Genomic DNA, 9,350 nt, shown 5'->3' on the forward strand with positions numbered 1-9,350 from the left:
CGAACTACGATCCAATTTTTGTTCTTCTCAATCTAGTCTATCTCTTCTTTCATAGCTTTATACTAGTCATCATCTTGTAGTGCATCTTTTACTATTTTATGCTCAACCTTGATCAGCAAACATGATTCATTTCTTAGTCTATTCCTTGTCATAGGTCTGGCATCTTTGTCACCAATATTTGATCTGCAGGGTGATGTCTCCTTACATACTTGGCTGGTCTTGGTTATGTCCTTCTTTCCATGTTTGATCCTTTAGCTTCAGAGTCATTTTGATCTTCTCCATCTGGTATTTCATCATTTCTTTCATGTATACTATTTTCAAAATCAAAATGTGTAATTTCTTCATTCTGCAACTTGGCTTCTTAATGCAGCTTGGCATTCACTGGTTGTGACACAGCTGATACTAAAATTTGTCGTTGATTTCCAACATGATTGGTAGCATTATCTTCAATAGTGATTCCTTCATAGAAGTATACAAAGGATCTATAATCTTCTAATTTTTTAGTTTCATCAACTTGAACTTTTGCATGCTCATCAAAATTTACATTTGCACTCTCCACAATCTTGTTAGTGTTAGCATTCAAACACTTATATGCTTTGCTTCTAGTGGAGTATCCAAGGAATATGCCTTCATCACTTTTTGCATCAAACTTTCCATTTTTAGTATCTTTAAGAATATAGCATTTACAACCAAATACTTTGAAATGTTTTACATTAGGTGAGTGACCATACCATAGTTCAAAAGGTGTTGCATTTGTTCCTTTCTTGACTTGAACTCTATTCAAAGTATCAACAACAATACTTACAACTTCTCTCTAGTACTTTAGAGAAACATTTTTCTCCATCATCAAGGTTCTGGCATAGTCTATTACTGATCTATTCCTTCTTTCAGCAATGCCATTTTGAGGTGGAGTTCTTGGTGCTGATGTTTGTCTCTTGATTCCTTTATTATTGCAGAATATCTCAAATTCTTTTGATGTAGACTCACCTCCTCTGTCTAATCTTAGGCACTTTAGACTCTTTCCTGTTTCCTTCTCAACTCTGGCCAAATACCATTTAAACATTTGAAATGCATTAGATTTTTTCTTTAAGAACATGGCAGTCATCATGTTGGAATAGTCATCTACAAATAGCATTATGTATCTGTGTCCTAGGTAGCTTTGCACTTCTATTGGACCACATAAGTCTATATGGACTAATTCTAGTACTTCTTTGGAAATGTATGCTTTTCTTTTGAAACTAGATTTAGTCATCTTTCCTAGTTGACATTATTTGCACATTGTGTTTTCAGGTTTCTTCAGTTTCGGAAAACCTCTGACTTTCTTCTTTTTGCTGATGCTAATTAGATTGTCAAAGTTAACATGATACAATCTTTTATGACATAACCACACATCATCAAGTCTAACAACAAAGCAGGTTGCATCTTCCATATCTATGTAAAAAAAATTACTCCTAGTTTGTTCACCTTTTCCTATCAGACTTCCATCAGTGTCATAGATTTTGGCAATTTTGTTTACAAATTCTACTTTCCAACCTACATTGCCTAATTGTGATACACTCAACAGATTGTAGTTCAATCCTTCAACACGGTATGCATTATCACATGAAATTTCCTCTATAAGTTTAATTGAACCTTTCCCTTTGATTTGACATGGAGCATCATTTCCAAATCTAACACTATTTCCATCATACTGAGTAAAGGTAATAAACTTACTTTTATCTCCTAACATGTGATGTGATCATCCACTTGTCATTCTTGTTCATACAAGTTACCAATGTTGTTGCTTCATCTTCATCTTCATCTGATTCATCCTTCGTGGCCACATAGACTACTTCATCATCATTCTCATCCGAATCTTCTTCAACAATGTAGCATCTTTTGCCTTTGTCCTTGTAATCTCTACTATCATCTTCTCTTTTGTTCTTGTACTTTCTTTCTTCTTTGTGGTTCTTCTTCTATGAATGCCTTGCAGCAATATGACCTACTTCATTACAATTAAAACAAATGATACGCAGTTTACCCTTGAATTTACCTTTGCCTCTATGGAATCTTCTAGCCAGTAGTGCTTCCAACTATTCCACATCTTCCTCATCTATGTTACTATCATTGGATGCATGTTTTCCTTTTCTTCTCTTCTTCTTTGATTTCACCTCCTCAGTATCTTTCAATGTTAGCTTGGCCTTGAAAGTTGATTCAAGGTTATCAGGTCTATAGTTCTCAAAGTTGGACAATTCAAATGCAGTAAGTCTTCCCACTATACCTTCAAAGGTTAGTGCATTTCCTGGTATACATCTTAACTCTTGGATGGTTGAAACTCTAATAGCATAGATAAGGAGTAGGGTTCTCAAGTATTTGTTTTTGACAGTCTCTTCTTCTAATTGACCACCCAGAATTCTTATTGCACTTGTCACTCCTTTCATTCTAGAGCCATATTGAGTAGCATTCTCACCTTCCTCCATTTTCATGTCATCAAACTTTCCTCTGAGGCTTTCCCTTTTTTCTCTCTGAACATTCTAATCTCCTCCATAGATATCTATTAAGGCTTTCCACATTTTGAATGTAGTGTCACATCCTTTGATGTCATCAAATTTAGCATAGCTGAGTGTAGAGGCAATCTCCAACATTGCTTGATTGTGCTCCTTCCTTCTGCTCAAATCATCTACAGAGAGGGGTCCATCTGGGTCTACATGTTTAGTTCCAATTGAGGTTTTTGCATAATCACCTATTGATTCAAGGTGAAATTTCATCAGACTCTACCATGCAACAAAGTTTTCTATGTTGAGCTTGGGAACTTCTCTCTTGGACATCTTGATCTTCCTACTTCTAGTACCTTGAAGCTAAATCAGCAAATGGATTTGATACCAATTGTTAGAAATTCTTTAGAATAACTAAAAGGGTGGGTGAATCAGTTATTCAAGGTCCAAATGTCCTATTCAAACTTTTCATCAAGTAAAGTGTGCCCATCAAACTTATTCATTCATCCAAGCTTTAACTTTCCTATTTAGCAAGTTACTATAAATCAACATGCAAGCATAACATAGTGATTTATGTGGAAACCTAATTTGGGAAAAATAATCAATAACATGCTACTCAATTCTCACTCTTCTAAAGTGATGCCCTATGAAAGGTCTGCCTTGTTAAAGGCTACAACACACTGTTAAATGTGACCTAGTTAAAGGATTTAACCACTCTATTAGAAGTAGGCCTAGTTAGAGGACTTTATAACATTCACTTGGAATGCCACCCTGTTACAGGATTTACAAATGGCTGTTAGACCAACCTAAGTCCATAGGATTTTCTTTTACCCTAACTGATACAATTGCTAGAGAGTAACAATAAGGGGTTTGACCTGATTATAGCATACAACTTAGCTTGCAAGTTTCAGACCACTTCTCAGCTCATAACATTGCCTTGACTTTCAGCCTTTGCAACTCTTGATAGCTTTCCCTCCTTTCAAGCTTAGTCTCCCTGAGTCTCCATTCTCAATGTACCAGTGCAATCCTCTCTTTGACCACTTATCAAAGTAGAGTCTCTATGCTTTGTTCTTACTTCTCCTAGATGTCTTCTCCTTGACACCCTTCTAACACTTCACAATTTGGCACTCCAATAGCTCTTGCTTCTTGGTATATGACTTCTTAAATATAAGTCTTGGAATTCCTTTTCTTGCTCGATTCTTCCCTCATTTAATTTCAATTCATATAGATTAGGTAGGATTCATTGAATCTAACCCACATTATGTTCCTTCTAGAAACATCATGAAGAATTCTCTTGAATTTGCTCAAAAATAGTTTACATAAAATTTTGTGCCACCAACTCATCATCCTTATCTTCCAACTGGTTCACAAAATTCAAGGTAACAACTCTGTCAGCTCAGATCTGGCGAATCTTTGACATTTCCAATAATGCAACAACTTGACACTATTAAATTCTAGTGCTCAGCACAAATTGTGGTACTCAACACCAACTACATTTTACTAATGCTTGACACCTAAAGTTTACTCAGCACCTACTAATATTTTCTGACACTTGGCACTTGAAGTTTACTTGGCACACACTAGATTTTTCATTTCCTCAGCTCTTACTAAAAATTTTCTTGGCTTAAACTAGCTTGCTTGGCACCCACTGATGAACTTAGTTTAAGCTTTGCAATTAACTGTAATCATCAACAAAAATAATGAAGAACTTTTCACTAGTATAGCTTTCAATTCCAATAGGTCCACACAAATCAGTATGCACAATTTCTAAAACTTTCTCAAACTGATAGTTTTTACTTTTAAAGGTAGCCTTTCCCATCTTACCAATCTAACAAATATTGCATAGACCAACCTCAGGTTTCTTTATATTAAGAATGCCTCTTACTTTCCTGAATTTACTTATTTTTAACAAGTTATCAAAGTTCACATGACACAATCTCCTATGCCATAACCAACTTTTTTCAACTTGAGCAATAAAACATGAACATTCACCAAGTTCAAGATAGAACAAGTTACCTTTTGTCTATTAGGCTGATCCAATTAGTTTTCCCTTGTCATCCAGTAGTCTTTCTTTTTCATGCATGAATTCCACTTTGAATCCATTATTGAGTAGTTGTGCCAGACTCAACAGATTGTGTTTTAGTCCTTCTACCCAATATGCATTATCACATACAAGTTCTTTGGTTAGTGAGATTCTTCCTCTTCCTTTTATGCAACAAGGTTCATTTTTACCAAACCTCACACTACCACCATCATTGTTCAAACTTAGTTTTATCACTAGTCATATGATGAGAGCAACCACTATCTATGATCCATGTATCATTTTTTCTCACATGAAAAATAAGTGCCATTTTATCTTCCTCATCATTATCAAATTCATCTTTCATAGCAATGTAAACAATCTCATCTTCTTCATCATCAGAATCATTAGAATCCTTAGCCATGAAACATGTTTTCTTACCTTTTTCCTTGAATGATTTGAAGTCTTTCTTGCCATTGCACTTGTGACCTTTCTTCTCATCCTTGTTCTACTTATTTGGGCACCTAGCAATGATATGTCTAATTTCCTCTCATGAAAAATAGATTAGAGGAACCTTACCTTTGTATTTCCCTTTGCCTCTAGAATATTTCCTTTCTAGTAGAGCTTCAACCACCTCAAGATCACTGTCAGAACTCTATTCTAATTCTTCTTCACTTTCTCACTAAGAATCCTTTATCTTCTTGCCTTTCTCCTTGAGTGAAATCTTGGCTTCAAATGTTGATTCAATGTTCTTGGTAGCTAGAACATAGTTATCATAGTTATCTAGCTCAAATGAATTCAATCTTCCAACTATGGCCTCTAAATTTATCTTATGATTTGCTTCACATCTTCTTTCTTGAATTGAAGAAATTTTAATTGCATAAATGGGAAGAAATGTTCAAATAACTTTACTTATAACTGTTTCCTCCTTGATATCGCCTCCAGAAGCTTTGATTTCACTAACACTTGCTTTGACTCCTTCAACATATTTTGCAATGTTTTCATCCTCTCTCATCCTCATCTGAACAAATTGTCCTCTTAAAATTTTTCCTTTGGTTCTTCTCACATTATCATCACTTGCATAAATATCTTTCAGCTTATTCCACATTTCAAAGGTAGTTTTGCAGTCCTTGACATCATCAAAATTTTCATAGCTTAGGGCAAATGCAATGTCTATCATCATGGTGTTGTGAGTCTTCTTCTCAACAATTTCATTCATAGATAATGTTCCAGAAGGAGTTACATATGCTTCATCTAGATATTTCAATCTTGTGTCTCCAATGGAAACCAGATGGAGTCTCATGAGACCTTGCCATGTTGAAAAGTTATCCTTGTTAAGCCTTGGAATTTCGCTCTTGTAAGACATCTTGATCTTTAGCTTAGATTCTTGAAATCCTTCTTGCAAGCACCAAAAGCTCTGATACCAATTGATGGAAATATAGTTGGAGTAACTGAGAGGGAGGGTGAATCAATTACCACAAAAAAATTTCATAGATCCCTTAGATGTCTTAAAACTTAATTACTATTGTTACTTAGTAGCCACATATAAAAAATGTTGTAACTCGGTAGATTAACTTGTTACTGAACTTAACTTAAGCATTCACAATTATTAACATGCATGAAAAAGAAAATAACATGAACATAAGAGACACCAGATTTAATGTGAAAACCCAATATGGGAAAAACCACCAAGTAACTAGCTACCAATTTTCACTCTTCTAAAGTGAGCCCTATTAAGAGCCAACCCTATTAAAGGTTACAAAACACACTGTTAGGTGTGACCTTGTTAGAAGATTTAATCACCCTATTAGGAGTGGCCTTGCTAGAGGACTTTAGAACAATTCAATAGAACTGTCTACCTTGTTAGAGGATTTACAAAATGGTTGTTAGATCAACTCTGTTAAGAGATTTAGAAATTACTATTAAAATGGTGAGAAAGTAACAATAAGTGACCTAAATGAGATGCAATTGAACTTTTTTGATACAGATCTTTGTTCTACTTCAATTCAACTCTGCTACTCCTTAAGGATATCTGATCCTTCTTCAAAAATAGCTCACACTTCCTTTTCACACAATCAACTCACTTGCATGCTTGCTCATTCATCAATCCATACATTTGAAATCACAACTTGACCTCTTATTTATACATTAAAAATTTTCAAGTTGACTCATTTACAAGTTACATTTACCAATAAATAATACATCAGTCGGCTACAAACATTACATGAAACAAATAAACTTTATTTCCAAAACTAATGAAATCCTTCATTGGCCGACCCTACTCGGTAAACATTGCTTCAAAAACGATTTCTAGTGTTAACTAGGTGAAGCTCGGTAAACATTGTGAACTCTACAAAATCCTTTGGAGACCGAGTTAACTTGATAAGAACTAACTTTCCTTTACTGATCTTGTGAGCTTGGTAGAAACTGATTTCTGTCATAGAAGCCTTCAATGCCCGAGTGAGCTTGGTAGAAATTGTCTTCATAGTGTAACCTCCAAAAATGCTCGGTAGACTCTGTAATTCACTTTCCTAACCTTCTAAGCTTGGTAGACTCTGTCTTTTGCCTTGCTGACCAACTAAGCTCGGTAGACTCTGACTGATAACTGATATGGCATTTGTGTAACATCGAAGACAACACACAATTGAATAATTGTATCCAACAACATCAAAATTTATTAATGCTCTCTCATCTGGTGTTCAATGATTCCAAACTTAAAGAACAATCAAATATTCAAATTTATATTTAGATTCCATTGTTATGGATATACATATTCCTTTAAGAACAAATTTTGATCATAACTTGCAAGTAATAAGAAGAGATTAGTTCATTGCAATATGAAAATAGAATACATCTATCAATTTGATAATAAGTTTAATTTACATTCACATGGTATCAAAGCCTTGTTAAGAAAGATCCAAATTATAGTTGAGATATCAGATTACTCACCTTGATATTGTAGTCACATTCAATTCTTCAAAATATTGATCATGATTAGATTTGAGGATTCTCTTGAAGGTGCAAACAATTTCACATTATGTAAGTTAAGAATGATTATGATACTAAAAGAGAATAAGTTAGATTCACTTGTGAAAAATAAGAACACAAAACCTGAGAATGAACTAGAAAAATCTCAATGGATTCAAAATATAGAAAAGCCATGAAACTAATAGTAGATGTAGTTAGGGATCACATAGTACCTATATTGGAAAAATAGGAAACTACAAACATTATGTTCAAATCTCTTGAGAGAAAATTTGAAATAAATAACACTAACAAAACCCTTGTACTAAAGAGGGAAATTAATCACATAAGTGTGAACGAAGGAGAATTCATCAATGTACACTTCATGGGAATAACTAAGTTGAGGGATCAATTATCAACCATTGGATATGAAACTGATAGAAAAGACTTGACACTAATAGCTTCAGGTGGCCTACAAAATTCATGGGATTCATTCATTCAAGGAATAAGTGCAATGTCAAAACTTTCAAAAATTGACCAGTTTAGATCCAACTACCTACAAGAAGAACCTAGACAAATGTCAAAAGGAAACAAACAAAAACCTATAGATGAGGATATTCATATCTTAAACACTAACTTTTATAAGAAATGTACAAAGAAGAATTTAAAAAGAAAAGGAATTTTTCATGGACAAGGTTCATCCATGTGGAGGAAAGATGTTTCTCAAGTTCAATGTTTTAGATGTGATTAGTATGGACACTATGTTGTCAAGTGTTAATCTCATATTGGTTTTGACATATGAGTGACTACACACTTATTCATATCCATTAAGTGCATATCGATTAAATAGTGTATGTCAAGCATAAGTTGTTAAATAATTCATGTCGAGCTATATATATAGTATGTGCGAAACACCAGTATGTATCGAATAGACAGTTAGTGTTGAGTCACTCCAATGCAGAGCAAGTTAGTATATGTCGATTGATTCATATTCCAAGTGAATAGTGGATGTTGATTCATTCAAAGGTTGAGTTATAACACTGAAGATATAGAGGATGTCAAACATTAGAGGCTTCAAGTGTTGAGTAAATAGTTTTGGCTATAGTTGTTTGTAATGGCACAAACTCCTATGTAAATCATTTTTGGGTCGACTTAAGGATTGTTTTGTGATTATGGATGGTAAGAACAAATCTATATTGAGAATATTTGTGAAATACATGCAAACAATCAAATTGAGGGATGTTTTAAGAAGAAAAATGGGTGAGTCACAATCGTTGATTCCTACCTAAACCTAGGTCACCTAGGTCTCCTTAAGGAGGAAAAATCCTAAGAGTTTAAGGAGTGAAGAGAAAATTTTGCATGCATAGATAGAGCATTCATGGTGACTAAGGAGTTGTGAATTTAGATATGAATTGGAGAATTAGTTAGAGAGAGCATAGGAAAGTAGAGGAGAGGATATAAGTGATACATCTAATCAAAGAGAATCAAGTATACACCAGTAAAGAGAAGATATAATATCTAGCAAAGAGGTGCTAACCAAAGCATTATTGTTGAGACATTCTAACAAGTGATTCAATAAAAACATCTTAATTGAGTAGTCCTAGCAGGCTTTTGTAAATCCATTAATGGGGTGCTTACTTCATTGTAATTTGAAGTCCTTTAACCAGACATACTTCTAATAGGGTGTGTAAATCATTTAATAGGGTAAGATCTAATAATCTTTGTAAGCCTTTAACAGGGTAGAGCTTTCATAGGGTGGATCATAGTTTATGATCAAACATTGTAACCTTCATTAGTTACACTTTACAACTCTACTAGAGAAGATCTGTGGGTGTCATCCCCACCCCAGTTTTACCTTCTCATTGAATGGTTTCTGGCTAACCAAATATCTT

This window comes from Cupressus sempervirens, chromosome 3, assembly GCF_028749045.1.
Source record: "Cupressus sempervirens isolate cs-2001-9-10 chromosome 3, ASM2874904v1, whole genome shotgun sequence".
NCBI lineage: Eukaryota > Viridiplantae > Streptophyta > Pinopsida > Cupressales > Cupressaceae > Cupressus > Cupressus sempervirens.